This window comes from Cherax quadricarinatus, chromosome 13, assembly GCF_038502225.1.
Source record: "Cherax quadricarinatus isolate ZL_2023a chromosome 13, ASM3850222v1, whole genome shotgun sequence".
NCBI lineage: Eukaryota > Metazoa > Arthropoda > Malacostraca > Decapoda > Parastacidae > Cherax > Cherax quadricarinatus.
In genome coordinates this window covers 25,538,696-25,563,407 of record NC_091304.1, presented here as the reverse complement: position 1 = coordinate 25,563,407, position 24,712 = coordinate 25,538,696, and the positions used below count along the sequence as shown (strand labels likewise).

General features: G+C 38.3%; 1 protein-coding gene across 9 annotated transcripts in view; it reads right to left on the bottom strand.

Annotated features, from left to right (window-relative positions):
• Positions 1-24,712, bottom strand: part of LOC128688712 (protein Gawky) — a 288,268-nt gene that overhangs the window by 246,564 nt on the left and 16,992 nt on the right. The window lies entirely within an intron of this gene.

Sequence of the window (24,712 nt, the reverse complement as noted above, 5' to 3'; positions counted from 1 at the left end):
ACATTTCTGCTACTTTGAGCTCAATTTCAAGGTACTTTTCATTATGAAACCAATCAAAATCATCTCAATTTCTGTAGCATGTCTTCCATTCTATAAACTGAGACCAGGAAAACTAAAATGTAACCATAAATACCATACAAAATTACACTGCAAAGTCGCTGTTTTAATCCAAAAACACGGTCAAAGTTTTTTTTTCTCATTACGCACTGTGTGCTGCAAGATTTTCTTTATACTGTGCACACTGACCATGTAGACCCATTCTTTCATATGTAGGCTTACCAGCTTTCTCTTGTTAGATTTGAAGGCGCTAGAATTTACGCTTACTAGTATGGCACCAACCCTGGCGTGCAAGCCATACTAGTACAACACCGACTCGGAAAGGGTTAAGGTGTCTGTAGAAAAAAAAAAAAAACTTTATGGAGACAAAGAAGGAAATGTACAAGAAAACAGTGGTACCAACACTCTTATATGGGTGTGAAGCATGGGTTGTGAATGCTGCAGCGAGGAGGAGGCAGGAGGCAGTGAAGTTGTCATGTCTAAAGGCAATTTGTGGTGTAAATATTATGCAGAGTATTCATAGTGTGGAAATTAGGTGGAGTGGAGTTACAAAGAGTATTAATCAGAGGACTGAAGAGGGGTTATTGAGGTGGTTTGGTCATTTAGAGAAGATGGAGCAAAACAGAATGACCTGGAGGGTGTATAAATCCATAGTGGAAGGGAGGAGGGGTAGGGGTTGTCCTAGGAAAGGATGGAGGGAGGGGAGTAATAGAGGTTTTGTATGCAAGGGGCCTGGACATGCAACAGGCATGTGTGAGTGTTAGGAGTGAATGGCAACAAATGTTTTTTGGGACCTGATATGCTGTTGGAGTGTAAGAAGGGTAATATTTTGTGAAGGGATTCGGGGAAACCGGTTAGGCAGACTTGAGTCCTGAAGGCGGGAAGTATAATGACTGCACTTTAAAGGAGGGATTTGGGATATTGGCTGTTTGGAGTGACATCTAAACTGTCATATCTCGGCACCTCTGCAAAGACAATGATTATGTGTGAATGATGGTGAAAGTGATGAATGATGGTGGAAGTGATGAATGATGGCAAAAGTGCTTCTTTTTTTTTTTTTTGGGTCATCCTGCCGCAGTGGGAGATGGCCGTGTTAAAAAAAAAAAAGGTAATTCATTCACCAATCTATGGGCAAGAAGAAGGTAAATTCTTTAGGGTACACCTGGACAGCAAACTAAAATTCAACACACATCCAGAACATTTCTAATAAAATTTCCAAAACAGACGACATTCTCTCAAAAATATGCTATTATGTACCCAAAAGCATCCCTACTCTCTTTGTACTACTCCCTAATCTATCCCTCACTTATGGTATTTGTGCAAGGGAATCAACAATAGCAAATGACCTGAAACTCACTGCTACAGAGCAGAAATTTGCTCTTAAAATTAGCCTTTATTAAAACTTTCAGTGCTCTCAAACTTCCTCTCAGGGTTGAAGAATTTTCAAAAACGAAAAAAAAAAATTATCTTAGGAAATGATAGAGAATCTTTTTCCAAAGGTAATGAAACCAAAAGTACAAAATTTGATGGAAAACTTACAGAATTATGCTCTTGCAAAGTTAGCGGTCTCAGCGATATTTACGCATCAGGGATTTTGCCTACTTTGGCCAATTCCACTGTTCCAATCCACCAAACCTCATAGCTATTTCGCTAATCTTCCTTCTATTCCATCGACTGAGTACCAAAAACTGCCCATTTACCTATTTCAACTGTCCAATGAAGTGATCAGAAAACAGTAATTTGACCAATTATCATACAAAATTCAACAATTGCCAATTTGAAAATAGGGTCGAGAATAAACACTGCAGACATTCCTGGCACTAAATAAACATTTCCTCTGTTCCTTAGTCACATCTCCAAGCCCTTCTTATGTAATGCTTTCTTTTCATTTACTATTATGAAGGCTATTGCATTATTGTAATAATTGTATAACTAATGTTAGTGCATTCCTAAATGTGTACTAGACTGGCCAGTTGGATGCATATTGGACAAGTGATGTTATATGTGTACTCTGGAATATTGGCAATAATCGAACATTTCTGCTACTTTGAGCTCAGTTTCAATATACTGTCAGTCCTGAAACTAATCAAAATCAAACTATCAAATGAGACAAAGAAACTGAGAATGCAACCATAAAAATCATATGAAAACACACACCACAAAGTCACTGTTTTTTTTTTTTTTTTTTCAACAAGTCAGCCGTCTCCCACCGAGGCAGGGTGACCCAGAAAAGAAAGAAAATCCCCAAAAAGAAAATACTTTCATAATCATTCAACACTTTCACCACACTCACACATTATCACTGTTTTTGCAGAGGTGCTCAGAATACAACAGTTTAAAAGCATATACGTATAAAGATACACAACATATCCCTCCAAACTGCCAATATCCCAAACCCCTCCTTTAAAGTGCAGGCATTGTACTTCCCATTTCCAGGACTCAAGTCCGACTATATGAACATAACCGGTTTTCCTGAATCCCTTCACTAAATATTACCCTGCTTACACTCCAGCAGATCGTCAGGTCCCAAGTACCATTCGTTTCCATTCGCTCCTATCTAACACGCTCACGCACGCTTGCTGGAAGTCCAAGCCCCTCGCCCACAAAACCTCCTTTACCCCCTCTCTCCAACCCTTTCGAGGATGACCCTTACCCCTCCTTCCTTCCCCTATAGATTTATATGCTTTCCATGTCATTCTACTTTGATCCATTCTCTCTAAATGACCAAACCACCTCAACAACCCCTCTTCTGCCCTCTGACTAATGATTTTATTAACTTCACACCTTTTCCTAATTTCCACACTCCGAATTTTCTGCATAATAGTTACACCACACATTGCCCTTAGACAGGACATCTCCACTGCCTCCAAGCGTCTCCTCGCTGCTGCATTTACCACCCAAGCTTCACATCCATATAAGAGTGTTGGTACTACTATACTTTCATACATTCCCTTCTTTGCCTCCATAGATAACGTTTTTTGACTCCACATATACCTCAACGCACCACTCACCTTTTTTCCCTCATCAATTCTATGATTAACCTCATCCTTCATAAATCCATCTGCCGACACGTCAACTCCCAAGTATCTGAAAACATTCACTTCTTCCATACTCCTCCTCCCCAATTTGATATCCAATTTTTCTTTATCTAAATCATTTGATACCCTCATCACCTTACTCTTTTCTATGTTCACTTTCAACTTTCTACCTTTACACACATTCCCAAACTCATCCACTAACCTTTGCAATTTTTCTTTAGAATCTCCCATAAGCACAGTATCATCAGCAAAAAGTAACTGTGTCAATTCCCATTTTGAATTTGATTCCCCATAATTTAATCCCACCCCTCTCCCGAACACCCTAGCATTTACTTCTTTTACAACCCCATCTATAAATATATTAAACAACCATGGTGACATTACACATCCCTGTCTAAGACCTACTTTTACCGGGAAGTATTCTCCCTCTCTTCTACACACCCTAACCTGAGCCTCACTATCCTCATAAAAACTCTTAACAGCATTTAGTAACTTACCACCTATTCCATATACTTGCAACATCTGCCACATTGCTCCTCTATCCACTCTATCATATGCCTTTTCTAAATCTATAAATGCAATAAAAACTTCCCTACCTTTATCTAAATACTGTTCACATATATGCTTCAATGTAAACACTTGATCTACACATCCCCTACCCACTCTGAAACCTCCCTGCTCATCCGCAATCCTACATTCTGTCTTACCTCTAATTCTTTCAATTATAACCCTACCATACACTTTTCCTGGTATACTCAGTAAACTTATTCCTCTATAATTTTTACAATCTCTTTTGTCCCCTTTCCCTTTATATAAAGGGACTATACATGCTCTCCGCCAATCCCTAGGTATCTTCCCCTCTTTCATACATTTATTAAACAAAAGTACCAACCACTCCAACACTATATCCCCCCCTGCTTTTAACATTTCTGTCATGATCCCATCAGTTCCAGCTGCTTTACCCACTTTCATTCTACGTAATGCGTCACGTACCTCCCCCACACTTACATTCTGCTCTTCTTCACTCCTAAAAGATGGTATACCTCCCTGGCCAGTTTGAAATTACCGCCTCCCTTTTTTCCTCAACATTTAAAAGTTCCTCAAAATATTCTCGCCATCTACCTAATACCTCCCTCTCCCCATCTACTAACTCCCCTACTCTGTTTTTAACTGACAAACCCGTACTTTCCCTAGGCTTTCTTAACTTGTTTAACTCACTCCAAAAATTTTTCTTATTTTCATTAAAATTTCTTGACAGTGCCTCTCCCACTCTATCATCTGCTCTCCTTTTGCACTCTCTCACCACTCTCTTCACCTTTCTTTTACTCTCCATATACTCTGCTCTTCTTATAACACTTCTGCTTTGTAAAAACCTCTCATAAGCTACCTTTTTCTTTTTTATCATACCCTTTACTTCATCATTCCACCAATCATTCCTCTTTCCTCCTGCCTCCACCCTCCTATAACCACAAACTTCTGCCCCACATTCTAATACTACATTTTTAAAACTATTCCAACCCTCTTCAACCTCCCCACTACTCATCTTTGCACTAGCCCACCTTTCTGCCAATAGTCGCTTATATCTCACTCGAACTTCCTCCTCCCTTAGTTTATACACTTTCACCTCCCTTAGTTTATACACTTTCACCTCCCTCTTACTTGTTGTTGCCACCTTCCTCTTTTCCCATCTACCTCTTACTCTAACTGTAGCTACAACTAAATAATGATCCGATATATCAGTTGCCCTTCTATAAACATGTACATACTGGAGCCTACCCATCATCCTTATATCCACCAATACTACTTTCATTACGTGCTACATCGTACCTTGTATATTTATTTATCCTCTTTTTCATAAAATATGTATTACTTATTACCAAATCTCTTTCTACACATAGCTCAGTTAAAGGCTCCCCATTTACATTTACCCCTGGCACCCCAGATTTACCTACTACTCCCTCTATAACATTTTTACCCACTTTAGCCTTGAAATCCCCAACCACCATTACTCTCACACTTGATTCAAAACTCCCCACGCATTCACTCAACATTTCCCAAAATCTCTCTCTCTCCTCTACACTTCTCTCTTCTCCAGGTACATACACGCTTACTATAACCCACTTTTCACATCCAATCTTTATTTTACTCCACATAATCCTTGAATTAATACATTTGTAGTCCCTCTTTTCCTGCCATAGCTTATCCTTCAACATTATTGCTACTCCTTCTTTAGATCTAACTCTATTTGAAACCCTTGACCTAATCCCATTTATTCCTCTCCATTGAAACTCCCACCCCCTTCAGCTTTGTTTCACTTAAAGCCGGGACATCCAGCTTCTTCTCATTGATAACATCCACAATCATCTCTTTCTTATCATTTGCACAACATCCATGCACATTCAGACTTCCCACTTTGACAATTTTCTTCTTCTTATTCTTTTTAGTAATCTTTACAGGAAAAGGGGTTACTAGCCCATTGTTCCCGGCATTTTAGTTGACTTTTACAACACGCATGGCTTACGGAGGAAAGATTCTTATTCCACTTCCCCATGGATATAAAAAGGAAAAGTAATAAGACCAAGAACTATTAAGATAAAATAAAAAAAAACTCAGATGAGTGTGTATAAATAAACGTGTTCATGTATGTGTAGTGTGACCTAAGTGTAAGTAGAAGTAGCAAGACATGCCTGTGATCTTGCATATTTATGAGACAGACAAAAGACACCAGGAATCCTACCATCATGTAAAACAATTACAGGCTTTCGTTTTACACTCACTTGGCAGGACGGTAGTACCTCCCTGGGTGGTTGCTGTCTACCAACCGAGGAGTGATTGGTAGAATGATGAAGTAAAGGGTGTGATAAAAGAGAAAAAGGTAGCTTATGAGAGGTTTTTACAAAACAGAAGTGTTATAAGAAGAGCAGAGTATATGGAGAGTAAAAGAAAGGTAAAGAGAGTGGTGAGAGAGTGCAAAAGGAGAGCAGATGATAGAGTGGGAGAGGCACTGTCAAGAAATTTTAATGAAAATAAGAAAAAATTTTGGAGTGAGTTAAACAAGTTAAGAAAGCCTAGGGAAAGTATGGATTTGTCAGTTAAAAACAGAGTAGGGGAGTTAGTAGATGGGGAGATGGGGGTATTAGGTAGATGGCGAGAATATTTTGAGGAACTTTTAAATGTTAAGGAAGAAACAGAGGCAGTAATTTCATGCACTGGTCAGGGAGGTATACCATCTTTTAGGAGTGAAGAAGAGCAGAATGTAAGTGTGGGGGAGGTACGTGAGGCATTACGTAAAATGAAAGGGGGTAAAGCAGCTGGAACTGATGGGATCATGACAGAAATGTTAAAAGCAGAGGGGGATATAGTGTTGGAGTGGTTGGTACTTTTGTTTAATAAATGTATGAAAGAGGGGAAGGTACCTAGGGATTGGCGGAGAGCATGTATAGTCCCTTTATATAAAGGGAAAGGGGACAAAAGAGACTGTAAAAATTATAGAGGAATAAGTTTACTGAGTATACCAGGAAAAGTGTACGGTAGGGTTATAACTGAAAGAATTAGAGGTAAGACAGAATGTAGGATTGCGGATGAGCAAGGAGGTTTCAGAGTGGGTAGGGGATGTGTAGATCAAGTGTTTACATTGAAGCATGTATGTGAACAGTATTTAGATAAAGGTAGGGAAGTTTTTGTTGCATTTATGGATTTAGAAAAGGCATATGATAGAGTGGATAGAGGAGCAATGTGGCAGATGTTGCAAGTATATGGAATAGGAGGTAAGTTATTAAATGCTGTAAAGAGTTTTTATGAGGATAGTGAGGCTCAGGTTAGGGTGTGTAGAAGAGAGGGAGACTACTTCCCAGTAAAAGTAGGTCTTAGACAGGGATGTGTAATGTCACCATGGTTGTTTAATATATTTATAGATGGGGTTGTAAAGGAAGTAAATGCTAGGGTGTTCGGGAGAGGGGTGGGATTAAATTTTGGGGAATCAAATTCAAAATGGGAATTGACACAGTTACTTTTTGCTGATGATACTGTGCTTATGGGAGATTCTAAAGAAAAATTGCAATGGTTAGTGGATGAGTTTGGGAATGTGTGTAAAGGTAAAAAGTTGAAAGTGAACATAGAAAAGAGTAAGGTGATGAGGGTGTCAAATGATTTAGATAAAGAAAAATTGGATATCAAATTGGGGAGGAGGAGTATGGAAGAAGTGAATGTTTTCAGATACTTGGGAGTTGACGTGTCGGCGGATGGATTTATGAAGGATGAGGTTAATCATAGAATTGATGAGGGAAAAAAGGTGAGTGGTGCGTTGAGGTATATTTGGAGACAAAAAACGTTATCTATGGAGGCAACGAAGGGAATGTATGAAAGTATAGTAGTACCAACACTCTTATATGGGTGTGAAGCTTGGGTGGTAAATGCAGCAGCAAGGAGACGGTTGGAGGCAGTGGAGATGTCCTGTTTAAGGGCAATGTGTGGTGTAAATATTATGCAGAAAATTCGGAGTGTGGAAATTAGGAAAAGGTGTGGAGTTAATAAAAGTATTAGTCAGAGGGCTGAAGAGGGGTTGTTGAGGTGGTTTGGTCATTTAGAGAGAATGGATCAAAGTAGAATGACATGGAAAGCATATAAATCTATAGGGGAAGGAAGGCGGGGTAGGGGTCGTCCTCGAAAGGGTTGGAGAGAGGGGGTAAAGGAGGTTTTGTGGGCAAGGGGCTTGGACTTCCAGCAAGCGTGCGTGAGCATGTTAGATAGGAGTGAATGGAGACGAATGGTACTTGGGACCCGACGATCTGTTGGAGTGTGAGCAGGGTAATATTTAGTGAAGGGATTCAGGGAAACCGGTTATTTTCATATAGTCGGACTTGAGTCCTGGAAATGGGAAGTACAATGCCTGCACTTTAAAGGAGGGGTTTGGGATATTGGCAGTTTGGAGGGATATGTTGTGTATCTTTATATGTGTATGCTTCTAAACTGCTGTATTCTGAGCACCTCTGCAAAAACAGTGATAATGTGCGAGTGTGGTGAAAGTGTTGAATGATGATGAAAGTATTTTCTTTTTGGGGATTTTCTTTCTTTTTTGGGTCACCCTGCCTCGGTGGGAGACGGCCGACTTGTTGAAAAAAAAAAAAATACTGAAATATGCATGTGTCCTCACATAAACTAGTATTTTGTAGGATTACTCATCCTTCAGGAAAGTCATTACCCTCACACACTTGCTTAATGGCACTCAAGATTTTGGAGTTAGAGGACACTCAATAAGTTTCCAAACATTCTCTACCAGACTTAAGTCCAATGATCTTCCAGGCCAGTCAGCAAAGTATGGAAACAAAAATCATGTAATTTTGCCAATTCTTTGTCTTCGGCTTCATGGCAAGGGACACACTCTTCCATACAAAATGTGCCCTAGAATCTGGAATCTGTCATACAAATAATCTGCTAAAGACATACTTATGAGTGTGCATGTTTGCGACACCTACTGTGCATACATACTATACATGAACTTGCCATATACAAAAAAAAAAAAAATACATTTAGTCAAAAAATATACAAGAAAATACACCTTAAATCCTGTTAACTTCATTGTATTTTGTATTCAATCTGTTTAATTCCCTGAAAACAGGCCATTCGTACTGATCTGAAACTTAATGAAAATTTTAATTTAATAAAGTAAATTGGTTGTTTAACCCCTTGACTGTCACAACCCCAAATCCTGAGGTGTCTCCTGGTGTCGCAAAATTTAAAAAAAAAAAACAATTATTTTTTCTTATGAAATGATAGAGAATCTTTTCCCGATTGTAATGACACCAAAAGAACAAAATTTGATGGAAAACTGACGGAATTACGCTCTTGCAAAGTTAGCGACCTCATCGATATTTATGAATCGGCGATTTCGCCCCCCTTTGAGCCCTATTTTCGGCTAATTCCATTGTTCCAGTCGACCAAACTCATATCTATTTCTTTAGAACTCCATTTTTTCTATCAACTGAGTACAAGAAACTGCCCATTTACCGATTTCAACTACCCAATAACGTGGTCAGAAATTTGCAATTTGGGCAATTTCACAAAAATTAAAAAATATGACAATTTCAAAATAGGGTCCAGAATGAACAATGCAGACATTCCTGGCTCTAAAATAACATATTCTTTGTTCATCAGTCATGTCTCCAGGCCCCTCTGATATTACTCTTGCTTTCTATTTTGAATTTTTATTCAAACAAAAAATAGAAGAGTTACTGTTATGCAGACTACTGTCAGTATAACTACGTATACGTATACGTATACGTATACATGTGTAGTATATTGTAGAGCCTTCCCCTTCACACTCTGCCAATATGTGTGTTACCATCCAACAAGTGCATTTAACCCTTTCAGGGTCCGTGCCATAGATCTACGGCTTTACGTTCAGGGTCCAAACTGTAGATCTACGCCATGAGCTCAGCTCACTCTGATAAGCTGTGAGCAGTAAATTTGGGCCTAGATATGAGAGAATACATCTATGTGGTATGTGTGCACCACATAAAACAAATCCTGCAGCACACAGTGCATAATGAGGGAAAAAAGACGAGACCGTAATTTTTTATTAAAACAGCGACTTTACGGTGTTCTTTTGTATGTTTTTCATAGTTGTATTTGCAATTTCTTGGTCTCATTTGATAGAATAGAAGATATACTACAGAAATAGAGATGATTTTGATTGATTTTAGTACTGGAAATGCCCTGAAACTGAGCTCAAAGTAGCAGAAATGTTAAATTTTTGCTGATGTTCAAGAGTAAACAAATGACCTCACAAGTCTAACACATGACAGCTGGTGGGTCTAATATACATTCATAAATGTGGTGATATTATTTATACAATTATTATGGTATTGGATAACAGTAAATCTTCTATTTTTTGGTTTGAATAAAAATTCATATGAATAAAAAATCAAAATTGAATTCATTTGTAAAGCCTGACAACGTACCTAATGAACAGAGGAAATGTTAGTTTAGTGCCAGGAATGCCTGTATTGTTTATTTTGAACCCTATTTTGAAATTGGAATATTTTGAACTTTGCATTATATTGGCCAAATTACCAATTTCCAGTCACTATTTTGTTGTTGAAACAGTTGACTTGGCGATTTCTTGTGCTCAATCGATAGAAGTAATACTAGTAAAATAGGTAAGAATTTGGTTGACTGGAATACTGTAATTGCCCTAAAATGGGAGTCAAAGTCAGCAAAATCGCCGATGCGTAAATATCTCCAACATCAAAATTCGCGAAAGCATAATTTCGTCAATTTTCCATCAAATTTCATACTTTTTGTTTTATTACCTTCAGAAAAAGATTCTCTAATATTTCATAAGAAAAAATAACAAAATTATTTTGTGAAAATTCTTGGACCCTGGTGCACACTTCGAAATTTGGCCTCTGGACCCCTGAAAGGGTTAACTCCAACCATCACATCTCCACGAACCCTTCCCAACAAATGGTGCCAGCGGTGTGGGCGTAAAATTGTTAATTACGCCGATGTCTGGAGATAAATTCTCTCAGCCGACAAGGACATTGTGTGTGAGACACATGGCGGCCTAGCTAAACAGCCTGCTACTCCCACCCAGCACTCGCCAGCCTCTCTGCACTACTTCCTGGTCAGTCTTTGTCTTAGTGTTTTATTTGCTTATTTGCATTACTTCCAAGGGGTTGACCCGTGTTTGCAAATTAAGCCAAGCCACCAAGCCAGTCTGTGGGGGGAGAGTCCAGCCTACACCATCCAGCCTGTCTTAAGTACCAGCCTTGCCTGCTAGCCAGCTTTCCACCCCTGCTGTGCTCATTGTTACAAGTTCTCAAGCCAGTCTGTGTGACTGGTTAAGCCAGCCAAGCCAGCCAGCCAACTAACCCAGGTGACTTAACCCAGTACTCAAGGAAGCCACGTGGGTACAGCCTTCTCCATCGCTTTGTGCTTCCAGTTCAAGCTGTTCCGAGTGCTTTACCATCCCTGTTGTGTCGTGGTATTTTGTGGGTTTTTTAAGCCAGCCTGGCTTAGAATATTTTCGTGCATAGTGCGGGTGTCCCCAGAGTGGCTTACACTGCTTATCCTATCTCGGAGGCCCAGTCATCACGCGGTGTTCCACCGCGCTGCCTCACTCACCCACCTTCCCTCCGCCACTGTTTTTCACCCTTATATAACGGGTACTAGCACTTTATTTTACGGACCACATAGGGGGTCAAGACGCAAGATTGTTCCTTCGTCCCTATGCGCCAACGTAAAAGCCTCCTGTGTGCGTCTATCGTCGATTTAAGCGCAAAAACTTCGAGAATTTGCCGAGTAGTGGAGTGCCGCGCCAGCCACGAGACTCCACCACTACCTTCCTCCACCACCATCACCCTCAATTCTTCACCAACATCGCTACAGTGATAATAAATAATATTTTTTATAGAGACATTTGCGAGTGTTGAGACAATTTTTCAGTGATTCTGAGTGACATTTCTTTCCAGTGATTTCTTAGTAACATTCAGTGACTCCTGATTGGACTGTGTTCATTATATTCTGTTTGCAATATTTTTTCTCTTCAGTGTTTAAATTTCCGTGCTTTATTTTTGTCTGTTGTGTTGTGTTCATTTTTATATATATACGTGAAGTTTTTCCCTGTTGTGTGCACTATATAAGCAGTATAAACTTATGTTTACACTTCACAATTATCTTGTGTTCACAGTACTGTGTTCCTTGCCTAGTAATTTATACAGTGAAGTAATTCAGTAACTGTTATCTTATATTCTGCATCACAGTTCAGTGTTGTCTCAGTTATATTTTTTTTTTCTCCCAGCATTTGTGTCCTTACGATTACTTGAAACTTGTAATGCCATCTCTTGTTGATGTCACATGCCATCTGCAGAATGACGTCTCTGTCGCGGCTAGTGTACTTACTAGATTGTCTGTTGTTCCTAGTGTTCCAGATGGTGATACTATCCTGGTTGACAGTAATCCTTGCAATGTACAAAGTTGTTTCTCGAGTAATCTTCATGTTGTTAACGTTTGTAAGTGTAGTCTCTTTATAGTTGACACCTCGTGTCACTGTATGCGACTCAGAATGAATACCAGTATTGTCGACCATGTTCATTTCTTTTCCTCTGTGCTTGCAGTGAGAGATAGTAGATCCGTTCTCCCTTGCTCATATTGCTTGTTATAGCGTTACTTTTTTCAACTGGGGAGAGTCATCCACTCCACCGAGTTTGTTCATTCCTCCAGTAAGAAAGAACTGATCCCTTGTGGTCAGGTGTGATTCGATTCCTGCTCCAGGAAGATCTTACTCTGACTGTGAAGCCACCAGCACCCACTAGTGACTTTGTCATGAGTCAAGAATTACTGTATTGCACAGCTGAGTTGGGTACTCCAAGCAGAAGAGTATACCAATTAGTAATTCCACAGTCACTAGTGAATGTAGCTTTACAGCTAGTTCACGATGCACCAGGTGTTGCACACCCTGGTATGGATCGTTCTGTGAAACAAGCCAGAATGAAATACTTTTGGCCACATATGGCAACTGACATTTCCGAGTATGTTAAGAAATGTAGTGTCTGTATGCAGCATAAAGGAAATGTCAATGGTCCTAATCCAATCCAGGTGTATCCAAGTACTAGTGAACCTTGGGAAAGAGTTGCGCTTGATTTGTTAACCAATTTTAAATGCTCCCTCCAAGGTAACAAACGTGTGTGTTATGGTAGTCCATTTCACCAGATATTGTGAGTTAGTTCCTATTGCAGATAAGACTGCCGAGACAGTAGCTAAAGCGTTTAAGGAACGCATTATCTGCAGGCACACCACCCCTAAGTCCCTAGTAACAGATAATGGAGGTGAATTCTGCAACGAGATTCTTGAAAATTTGTGTACCTTGTACAAGATCTTTAAGTCAACCATTGTTCCCCATCATCCTGTGAGTAATGGTTTGGCAGAACAAACAAATAAGAAAGTACTTGATGTTTTGAGAGCCACTATCAACCCCAATAATGAAACTTGGGATGAAGTTATACCAGATGTTCAATGTGCTATAAATTCTGCTATCAATGCTTCCATAGGTGACACTCCACATTATGCATTGTACAGTGTAGACAAACGTTTGCCTTATGAGTTGTTATATTCCACACCGAAACCCAAGTATAACCCTGATGACTTCATAGCAACTCGTACCAGCATAGCTCAAAGTGTTTTTAGAAGAATCCATGAAACACTTCATAAATCAATAGCAGAATTTACTAGAGTAACTAATAGCCGTGCTAAGCCAACCAAAGTTAAAGTGGGTTCGAGGGTAATGCTGACTAATTTCAACAAAACATTCGCAATGCCTAAGCTCGATCAAAAGTTTGTTGGCCCTTATCAAGTAGTTGAACATATCAATGGCAATAAGTATAAGGTTAAAGAAATTAGTACTGGTCAGTATAAGGTATCGCATTTAGATCATATGGAATTAGTATGCGATGTCGAGGATGATATTTCTACCCAGACTATGTGTCAGTCACTGACAATCCTCCTGACTCTGTACCCTCTATCTCTAATACTCAGTCAGATAATCAACCCGAATGTCGTTATTCTTTGCGTACACGACAAGTGATGAGAAACCCCCAAGTATCTTTTGTAGATACTTGTTCAGATCGCCCTCAGTCAAGGCATGTGTTAGCCACTGCAGAAGAATTCGCTCCACCCAAAGATGATAACCATTCTGCATATGTAAATCTTACCCTCGCAGAGTTGGGTTTAAATGTGCATAGCCTGTATAATTAGATGTTCAAAATGAATGAAGTTGTCCACTGTGTGTTTGTTATTAGCTGATCAGTTTTTTTTTTCAGAATTTTTTTTTTTGTGTTCACGTTCCCTCCGAATTCTGAGATTAGCAGTAATGATCTGTGCGCCAGATCTGCCTTTGCTGTTAATTACTTTCACCTTTGTAAATATATATTTATTCTTCCTCAGAATCCGTAGAGTGCAGGAATACAGATCGATCGATCAATTCCATCCTTTATTATACCATGATTTGTTCTCATAAATCGTAATGCATTATGTTAACACCCATTACATTAACATCCATCACGTTAACATCCATTACGATACCATCCATTAGTATGAAGTTACATATATCTTTGCCAATGTATAGAATTAGCCCAGAGCCACCTGCCTGTTCAACCTATAGCATAGTATTGTATGTCGAGACGACATACGTAACATGACCGAGCTGTCAGTATAGCTACTGAATTCCCCTATACGTATACTTGTGTAGTACAGTGGACCCCCGGTTAACGATATTTTTTCACTCCAGAAGTATGTTCAGGTGCCAGTACTGACCGAATTTGTTCCCATAAGGAATATTGTGAAGTAGATTAGTCCATTTCAGACCCCCAAACATACACGTACAAACGCACTTACATAAATACACTTACATAATTGGTCGCATTCGGAGGTGATCGCTATGCGGGGGTCCACTGTATATTGTAGAGCCTCCCCCTTCACACACTGCCAATATATGTGTTACCATCCAACAAGTGCATTTAACTCCAACCATCACAACACTACTGCAATATTGTAATAATTGCATAAATAACGTCAACTCATTCATGACTGCATATTAGAATGGCTACTTGAACATTTATTGGAAAATGACGTCATTTGTTTACTTTTGAACATCGGCAAAAAATCAAACATTTCAACCTACGCTGGAGCTCCATTTCAATGTTCTTTTCATAGTAAAACCAATCAAAATCACCTCTATTACTATATGTTCTCCAATCTATCAAATGAGACCAAGAAAACGAGAATACAACCATAAATACTATATGAAAATAGACCACGAAGTTGGCATTTTAATTAAAAAAAAAAGTCGGAGTCTTTTTTTTTTCTCTTTACGCACTGCATACTGCAGGATTTTTTTTATATGGTGCACACTGACCACACAGTCCCATTCTCTCACATGTGGGCCTACCAGCTTTCTCCTGCTTGATTTGAAGCAGCTAGAATTTATGAGTAAATATACGTCAAAAACGGTGGCTCATAAGACGTATATATACGACTGAAACAGTCAAAGGGTTAATATATTTATAGATGGGGTAGTAAAAGAAGTAAATGCTAGGGTGTTCGGGAGAGGGGTGGGATTAAATTATGGGGAATCAAATACAAAATGGAAATTGACACAGTTACTTTTTGTTGATGATACTGTGCTTATGGGAGACTAAAGAAAAATTGTAAAGGTTAGTGAGCGAGTTTGGGAGTGTGTGTAAAGGGAGAAAGTTGAAAGTGAACATAGAAAAGAGTAAGGTGATGAGGGTATCAAATGATTTAGATAAAGAAAAATTGGATATCAAATTGGGGAGGAGGAATATGGAAGAAGTGAATGTTTTCAGATATTTGGGAGTTGATGTGTCAGCGGATGGATTTATGAAGAATGAGGTTAATCATAGAATTGATGGAATTGATGAAGGAAAAAAGGCGAGTGGTGCATTGAGGTATATATGGAGACAAAAAACGTTATCTATGGAGGCAAAGAACTGAAAGTATGAAAGTATAGTCGTACCAACACTCTTATATGGGTGTGAAGCTTGGGTTGTAAATGCTGCAGCGAGGAGGCGGTTGGAGGCAGTGGAGATGTCCTGTCTAAGGGCAATGTGTGATGTAAACATTATGCAGAAAATTCGGAGTGTGGAAATTAGGGGAACGTTTGGAGTTAACCCTTTCAGGGTCCAAGGCCCAAATCTGGAGTCACGCACCAGTGTCCAAGAATTTAAAAAAAAAAAAATTTGTTATTTTTTCTTATGAAATCGTAGAGAATCTTTTTGTGAAGGTAATAAAACAAAAAGTACGAAATTTGGTGGAAAATTGACGAAATTATGCTCTCGCAAATTTTGATGTGTCAGCGATATTTACGAATCGGCGATTTTGCCGACTTTGACTCCCATTTTAGGCCAATTACATTATTCCAATCAACCAAATTCTTAGCTATTTCACTAGTATTACTTCTATTCTATCGATTGAGCACAAGAAATCGCCAAGTCAACTGTTTCAACTACAAAATAAAGTGATCGGAAATTGTTAATTTGGCCAATTTAACACAAAGTTCAAAATATTCCAATTTCAAAATAGGGTCCAGAATAAACAATGTATGCATTCCTGGCACTAAACTAACATTTCCTCTGTTCATTAGTTATGTTTTGAGGCTTTACAAATAAATTCCATTTTGATTTTCTATTCACATAATGAATTTTTATTCACACCAAAAAATAGAAGATTTACTGTTATGCAATACTGTAATAATTGTATAAATATCATCACCATATTTGTGAATGTATATTAGACCCACCAGCTGACGTGTATTAGACGTGAGAGGTCGTTTGTTTACTCTTGAATATCGGCAAAAATTTAACATTTCCGCTACTTTGAGCTCAGTTTCAAGCCATTTCCAGTGCTAAAACCAATCAAAATCATCTCTATTTCTTTAATATGTCTTCCATTCTATCAAATGAGACCAAGAAATCGCAAATACAACTATAAAAAACATACGAAAAAAAACTGCAAAGTTGCTGTTTTAATCGAAAAATAATGATTTCAGTTTTTTTCTCTCATTATACACAGTGTGCTGAAGGATCTGTTTTATGTGGTGCACACATACCACATAGATGTATTCTCTCATATCTAGGCCCAAATGTACCACTCACAGTTTATCAGAGTGAGCTGAGCTCATGGCGTAGATCTACGGTTTGGACACTCACCGTAAAGCCGTAGATCTACGGGACGGACCCTGAAAGGGTTAATAAAAGTATTAGTCAGAGGGCTGAAGAGGGGTTGTTGAGGTGGTTTGGTCATTTAGAGAGAATGGATCAAGGCAGAATGACATGGAGAGCGTATAAATCTGTAGGGGAAGGAAGGCGGGGTAGGGTTCATCCTCGAAAAGGTTGAAGGGAAGGGGTAAAGGAGTTTTTGTGGGCGAGGGGCTTGGACTTCCAGCAAGCGTGCGTGAGCATGTTTGATAGGAGTGAATGGAGACGAATGGTATTTGGGACCTGACGAGCTGTTGGAGTGTGAACAGGGTAATATTTGGTGAAGGGATTCAGGGAAACCAGTTATTTTTATATAGCCAGACTTGAGTCCTGGAAATGGGAAGTACAATGTCTGCACTTTAAAGGAGGGGTTTGGGATATTGGCAGTTTGGAGGGATATGTTGTGTATCTTTATACATATATGCTGCTAAACTGTTGTATTCTGAGCACCTCTGCAAAAACGGTGATTATGTGTGAGTAAGGAGAAAGCGTTGAATGATGATGAAAGTATTTTCTTCTTGGGGATTTTCTTTCTTTTTGGGCCACCCTGCCTCACTGGGAGACAGCTGACTTGTTAAAAAAAAAAAAATTGAACACCAAAATAGAATATACCTCCGATCACAACATTGGTGTCAATGAGAAACTGGGGTTCATATAATGTTAATATTGCTTAGTAAGGGATTGCTGAAGAAAGTATACATGTACACCCTTTCACCACTTGAAAGATTGATAAATAATAGGGAATCTTGGGTTGGTAGATTACACTTATGTAGCATTATAATTTCTAGCATAAATTTAAAGACATCTATTGGATAAGTGTAGGAAATTGATATATCTCTCAGTTGATTAGAAATGAATGGCTGACAACAGGCATAATACCTTAGCATAAGAGGAGAAGGAAAAAAATATACAATAATGCCTTAATACAAAACCAAAACTTTAATATCAAGGCAGAGATGTGCCAATTTAGATGCAATTTAGTTTTGCTTGTGGATTACTTGTGGACAGTTTCAGAGGTGGACAATCAACAGGCTTGCATGAGCATGTTAGATAGGAGTGAATAGAAGCAGGTGGTTTTTATGATCTGAAGTGCTGTTGGAATGTGAACAAGGTAACATTTATGAAGGGACTTAGGAAAACCAGTTAGTCAGACTTGAGTCTATTAGTGGGAAGTACAGTGCCTATACTCTGAAGGAGGAATGGGAATGTTGCAGTTTAGGTGTTATGAGTGTTTTACAAAGTCGGCTTCAATTATCAGAACAACTTCAACCATGACCAGGTATTCTTGGTCATGGTTTATAAGCCAAGAAATAAATAAAAAAAAATGATTTTTGGCATGCCGATGGATTCAATATAGAAGGCAAGTATTATATAGAAGAAGCCTGGAGATGTGATTAAGGAACATAGGGTAGGTAGCTTTAGTGACTGAAATGCCTAGTTGCTGTTTTGGACTCATTTTAAATTGGAGTTTGTTAAAAATACTAGAAAGTAAAATTTACCAAATTACCAACTTCTGGGTGCTTAATAGTATAGTTCTGATCTTTTAATGGTAGTTTATGATCAATGGATAGTATTGAAAACATACTTGCAAAAAAGCATTACTGTACACTGCAATAGGCCTAAAACAGGTGTCAAATTGGGTGAAATAAATTGCAAAAAGTGCTGTATGGCTCTTAACTATCAATTCCCTAAATATTGTATCAAATTTTTAATTTTTGGTGCCTTTTACCTTTAGAAAAATATTCTCTGCCATATTAAAAGAAAAAAAAATTTCCAAAAATTACAACACAGATGTAGCATTTAATTTGGGGAGCCTTAAACTGCATAAAGTTTACTCTTGAAAACATTAAGATAAAATAATACTACCCTCTAGGCTATTAATCTTAAAAATAAAAATGCATTAGGGCTGCTCAGATAACCTGATAGACACAAAGAAGAGATCAGCATTCCTGCCAGAGTGCAGAATGTTTAACAGGTTTCTATTTCCCACGAGTATAAAATGGAAACCTGTTAAATGTTTTGCATTTTGGTAGGACTGCTGATCTTTTCTTCGTTTCATAAACATAAAATGAGAGGTAAATCTTATAAACTTCTACTTACATTCAGTATACACACACCTTTCCCTTCCTATGTGCTTCCTCATAGTTCTTAATCCTGTAACATTTCCTTTCCAACCTGGGAGGCCTGATCTCAGACCAGGGGAATATAATCCTACGAACCACTAAACTCTTTGACTGTCGAGACCCCAAATCCTGAAGTCTCTCTCTCTCTGTCGCAAAATATTTGAAAAAAAATTATTTTTTTCTTATGAAATGACAGAAAATCTTTTCCCGGTGGTAATGACACCAAAAGTACAAAATTTGATGGAAAACTTGTGGAATTAAGCTCTCACGAAGTTAGCGATCTCAGCGATATATACGCATCGGCGATTTTACCTAATTTGAGTCCTATTTTTGGCCAATTCCGTTGTTCCAGTCGACCAAACTCATGGCTATTTCTTTAGAACTCCATTTGTTTTATCAATTGAGTACAAGAAACCACCCATTTACCAATTTCGACTACCCAGTAAAGTGGTCAGAAATTGGCACTTTGGCCAATTTCACGCAAATTAAAAAAGATGCCAATTTCAAAATAGGGTCCAGAATAAACAATGCAGACATTCCTGGCACTAAAATAACATTTTCTCTGTTCATTAGTCACGTTTCCAGGCTCCTCTTATATTACTCTTGCTTTCTATTTTGAATTTTTCACACAAAAAATGGAAGATTTACTGTTATGCAGACTACTGCATTTATTTATTTATTATTAATCTGGACATAATATATAGATGTACAAAGAAATACAGTGGTTAAGTGTAACATGCCAAAAGCCCCTTGTATACAGAGCATTATGGGCAGGCTTAAAATTAACTTAAGATTAACTAAGCAATGATATATTCAGTGGTAAAAATTATAGTAAACAAATAACAATTAAATTAGCAAAATCAGATGAACCCCAACTCCCACCAACAGAAACAGCAAACAGACTCAATGATTTCTTCTCCACTATAGGACAAAACCTTGCCAATAAAATCCCAAGCTTAGATACCCCACCAAATGACTACCTCACTGGCAACTACCCGAACACACTGTTCCTAGCTCCGACTAACCCATACGAAGTCTCCCTTATTATCAACGCACTAAAAAACAAGGCAGGAGATTTAAATACCTTACCACCCTTTATATACAAAAAAGTGTCACAAGTACTATCACCAATCATTGCAACACTCTTTAACAAATCCATTGAATCCTCCACCTTCCCTACAGCTCTCAAAATAGCAAGGGTCACCCCGATCCATAAAGGAGGAGACCAAACAGAGTTGAATAACTATAGGCCAATATCCAATTTACACCCTCTCTCAAAAATCTTCAAAAAATTAATTCATAAACGAATCTACTCCTACCTCATCTCCCAAAACATTCTCAACCCCTGCCAATTTGGATTCAGGCCTAATAAAAATACTAATGATGCTATTATACACATGCTAGAACATATATACACTGCAATAGAGAAAAAAGAAGTCCCACTGGGGATCTTCATTGACTTACGTAAAGCTTTTGATACAGTTGACCATGACTTGCTCCACGTAAAATTGTCACACTATGGTATTAGAGGGCACTCCCTCAACTACCTCAAGTCATACCTCAGCAACAGAAGCCAATATGTGTACGCAAATGGGGCAAGCTCTTCCGCTCAACCAATTACAGTTGGTGTCCCACAGGGAAGTGTCCTTGGCCCTCTTCTCTTTCTCCTATACATAAATGACCTACCAAATGCTTAGCAATTACTCAAACCCACACTTTTTGCAGATGACACTACATATGTCTTCTCTCACCCGAGCCCAGCCACGCTAGCCAATACTGTAAACACCGAATTACAGAAAATATCTACCTGGATGAGAACTAACAAACTTACAATAAACAATGACAAAACCTACTTCATTCAGTTTGGTAACAGAGCTACAGATGTACCTCTTAACATAACGATAAACAGATCACCTATCACAAAGCTAACAGAGGGAAAATTCTTAGGAATCCACCTTGATAATAGACTCAAATTTCATACACATATACAACAAATTTCTAAGAAAATTTCCAAGACTGTAGGCATACTATCGAAGATACGGTACTATGTTCCACAGTCAGCCCTCCTGGCCCTTTATCACTCTCTTATTTACCCCTATCTCACCTATGGAATTTGTGCATGGGGCTCAACAACAATTAACCATCTCAGACCACTAATTACCCAACAAAAGGCTGCAGTTAGAATGATAACAAATTCTCACTACAGGCAGCACACTCCACCAATATTCAAAACACTCAACCTACTCGCCATACAAAACATCCATACTTATTACTGCACCTATTACATACATAGAACACTTAACTCTGATATTAACCCTCCCCTCAAACATCTCCTTGCCAACCTCAACAGAACACATGACCATAACACAAAGCACAGATCACTCTTTGATGTTCCTCGTGTCCATCTCACGCTATGCAAAAACTCAATGCACATAAAAGGCCCTAAAATCTGGAATTCATTACCTGTAAATATAAAAGAAACACTACCTGTTTATAAATTCAAGTCTCTTCTCAAAGATCACTTACTCACTCAAAACCAAATAAATACTGAATAACTGAACCTTATAAATTGTATATCCTATATGTTACTCACAATTATATCACACAAATGTTAAACCTAGGACCCAATCTAACTTTGTTATTTTTTTAAATACACTACCTAACAGAATACTCCATTCAACTGAATGTACAGCAATGCATGCAACCATATGACCTGTCTTTGTAATACTCATTTGTGCTTTATAGTTATCTGTTTACAATAATGTTTTATCACTGATTTCATCATTGCTTAGTTAATCTTAAGTTAATTTTAAGCCAGCCCGTAATGCTATGCATATAAGTGGCTTTGGCATGCTGCTCTTACCTGTATTTTTTTTTGTACCTCTGTATGTATGCTAAAATTACTAAATAAATAAATAAATAAATAAAGCACAAATGAGTACGTATTTCAAAGACAGGTCATATGATCATTTACTGAGTTGCTGTGCATTCAGAAGAATGGAGTACGTATTCTGTTAGGTAATGTAATTAAAAAAAAAACAAAGTTTGATAGGGTCACAGGTTAAGCATTTGAGAGATATTATTATTACATTATTATAATAATTTCATAAATAATGTCAACCCATTCATGACTGCGTATTAGAATGGGTAGTTGAACATAGGCAAAAATCGAACATTTCTGCTACTTTGAGCTAAATTTCAAGGTTCTTTTCCTCATGAAACCAATCAAAATCATCTCTATTTCTGTAATATATCTTCCAGTCTATCAAATGAGACCAAGAAAACGAGAATACAACCATAGATACTATAGGAAAGTACACTTCAAATTCGGCGTTTTAATCCAAAAACAGGGTCGGAGTTTTTTTTTCTCATTATGCACTGCGTGCTGCAGGATTTTTTTTATACTGCACACACTGACCACACAGACCCGTTCTCTCACATGTGGGCCTACCAGCTTTTTCCCACTTGATTTGAGGCCACTAGAATTTTGGCGAATTAATAAGTCACTAACACTGGTTCGTAAGACATATACGTATATATATGACACCGACAGTCAAAGGGCTAACAGATAATAATCCCACAATATATACACTGAAAAACATTATCCATAAAATGCCAAGAGATGATTGCAGAGCTTTTAATTTATGTCTTAACCCTTCGACTGTTTCAGTCATATATGTATGCCTTACGAGCCAGTGTGTTTGACGTACATGTATATATGTATACTCAAAAATTCTAGTGGCTTCAAATCAAGTGGAAGAAAGCTGGTACTCCCACATGTGACAGAATGGGTCTGTGTGGTCAGTGTGCGCAGTATAAAAAAAAAAATCCCGCAGCACGCAGTGCATAATGAGAAAAAAAAAACTCTATCTTTTTGGATTAAAATGCCAACTTTCAGGTGTACTTTCGTATAGTATTTATTTTGGTATTCTCGTTTTCTTGGTCTCATTTGATAGACTTTCTATCAAATGAGACCAAGACATATTATAGAAATAGAGATGATTTTGACTGGTTTCACTATGAAAAGGACCTTGAAATGGAGCTCAAAGTAGCGGAAATGTTCAATTTTTGCCGATGTTCAAGAGTAAACAAATTACATCTTTGTCCAATAAATGTCCAACTAGCCATTCTAATACACAGTCACGATTGAGTTGACATTATTTATACAATTACAATAATGCAGTAGTCTGCATAACAGTAAATCTTCTATTTTTGTGTGAATAAAAATTCAAAATAGAAAGCAAGAGTAATATAAGAGGGGCCTGGAGACATGACTGATGAACAGAAAAAAATGTTATTTTAGTGCCAGGAATGTCTGCATTGTTCATTGTGGACCCTATTTTGAAATTGGCATATTTTTTAATTTGTGTGAAATTGGCCAAACCGCCAATTTCTGACCACTTTATTGGGTAGTTGAAATCAGTAAATGGGCAGTTTCTTGTACTCAATTGATAGAACAAATGGAGTTCTAAAGAAACAGCTACGAGCTTGGTCAACTGGAACAATGGAATTGGCCGAAAATAGGGCTCAAAGTGGGCGAAATCACCAATGCACAAATATCACCGAGATCGCTAACTTCGCGAGCGTAATTCTGTACGTTTTCCATCAAATTTCGTACTTTTGATGTCATTAGCATCGGGAAAAGATTCTCTATCATTTCATAAGAATTTTTTTTTTTTTTTTAAATATTTTGGGACACTGAGACACACTCTAGGATTGGGGTTGCAACAATCAAAGGTTTAAAATACAGTGGAACCTCAGTTTTCGTATGCTTCAATTTCCATTGGATTTAGTTTGACGACATTTTTTATTTAAATTTTATCCCAGTTTTCGTACATCCGCTCGGATTTTGTCGAGTTGGCAATGGTCCACCATACCAAACCCACCTGCCCATGCCCAGAAAAGCATCCCACGCATTCTGACTCAGTCTGGCTCTGTTTCTCATTGAGTGAGCATTACCCCTCGTATTCAGAAAACATTTCATAATACACGTAATCCATTGTTTTTTGAGCTTGTTTATTGAGTGCGATTGCTAAATAAGTCACCACGGGGCCAAAGAAAATTCCGAGTGCCAGCCCTTAGATAAAGAAGGTGCGAAACTCGACAAAATTCAAGAAAGAACTCATAGCAAAGCACGAAAGCGGCAATGTGGAAAGTCACAAAGTACGTAAGTGGCAAAGTGGAAAGTAGAAATTAGCAAAGTACGAAAGTGACCGCAGCTGAGAAAACTGCTTCAGAGGAGGAGGAAGAGAGAGGAGAGAATGTGCCTTCTTCAGTGATTAAAGGCATGTGTGCAAAGTGGAATGAGTTGCAAAGTTTTGTGGAGAAATATCACCCTAACAAAGCTGTTGCAAGCCGTGTCTGCAACATGTTCAATGACAATGCCTTGTCCCATTTTATGCAAATCTTAAAGAGACACCAGAAACAGACCTCTCTGGACAGATTTTTGTGTAACAGGGGACCAGTGACTCTCAAGTTGGTCCTAGTGCCAGTAAAAGACAAAGAAGGGAAGTAACCCAGGATAGGGCCTTGATACCTTAAGTCCTTGTGGAGGGGGATTCCCCTTCCAAACAATACCCTCTCCTCCTCCCTCTCCCCTCCTCGCCATCTTCCATACGCCAGCAAGAGTTTTCAATAAAGGTAAAAGTGATGTTAAATGTTCATTTATCCATTTCATTAGTCATTTATAATTATTTCTCATTGTTTTCTGTATGTAAAACTA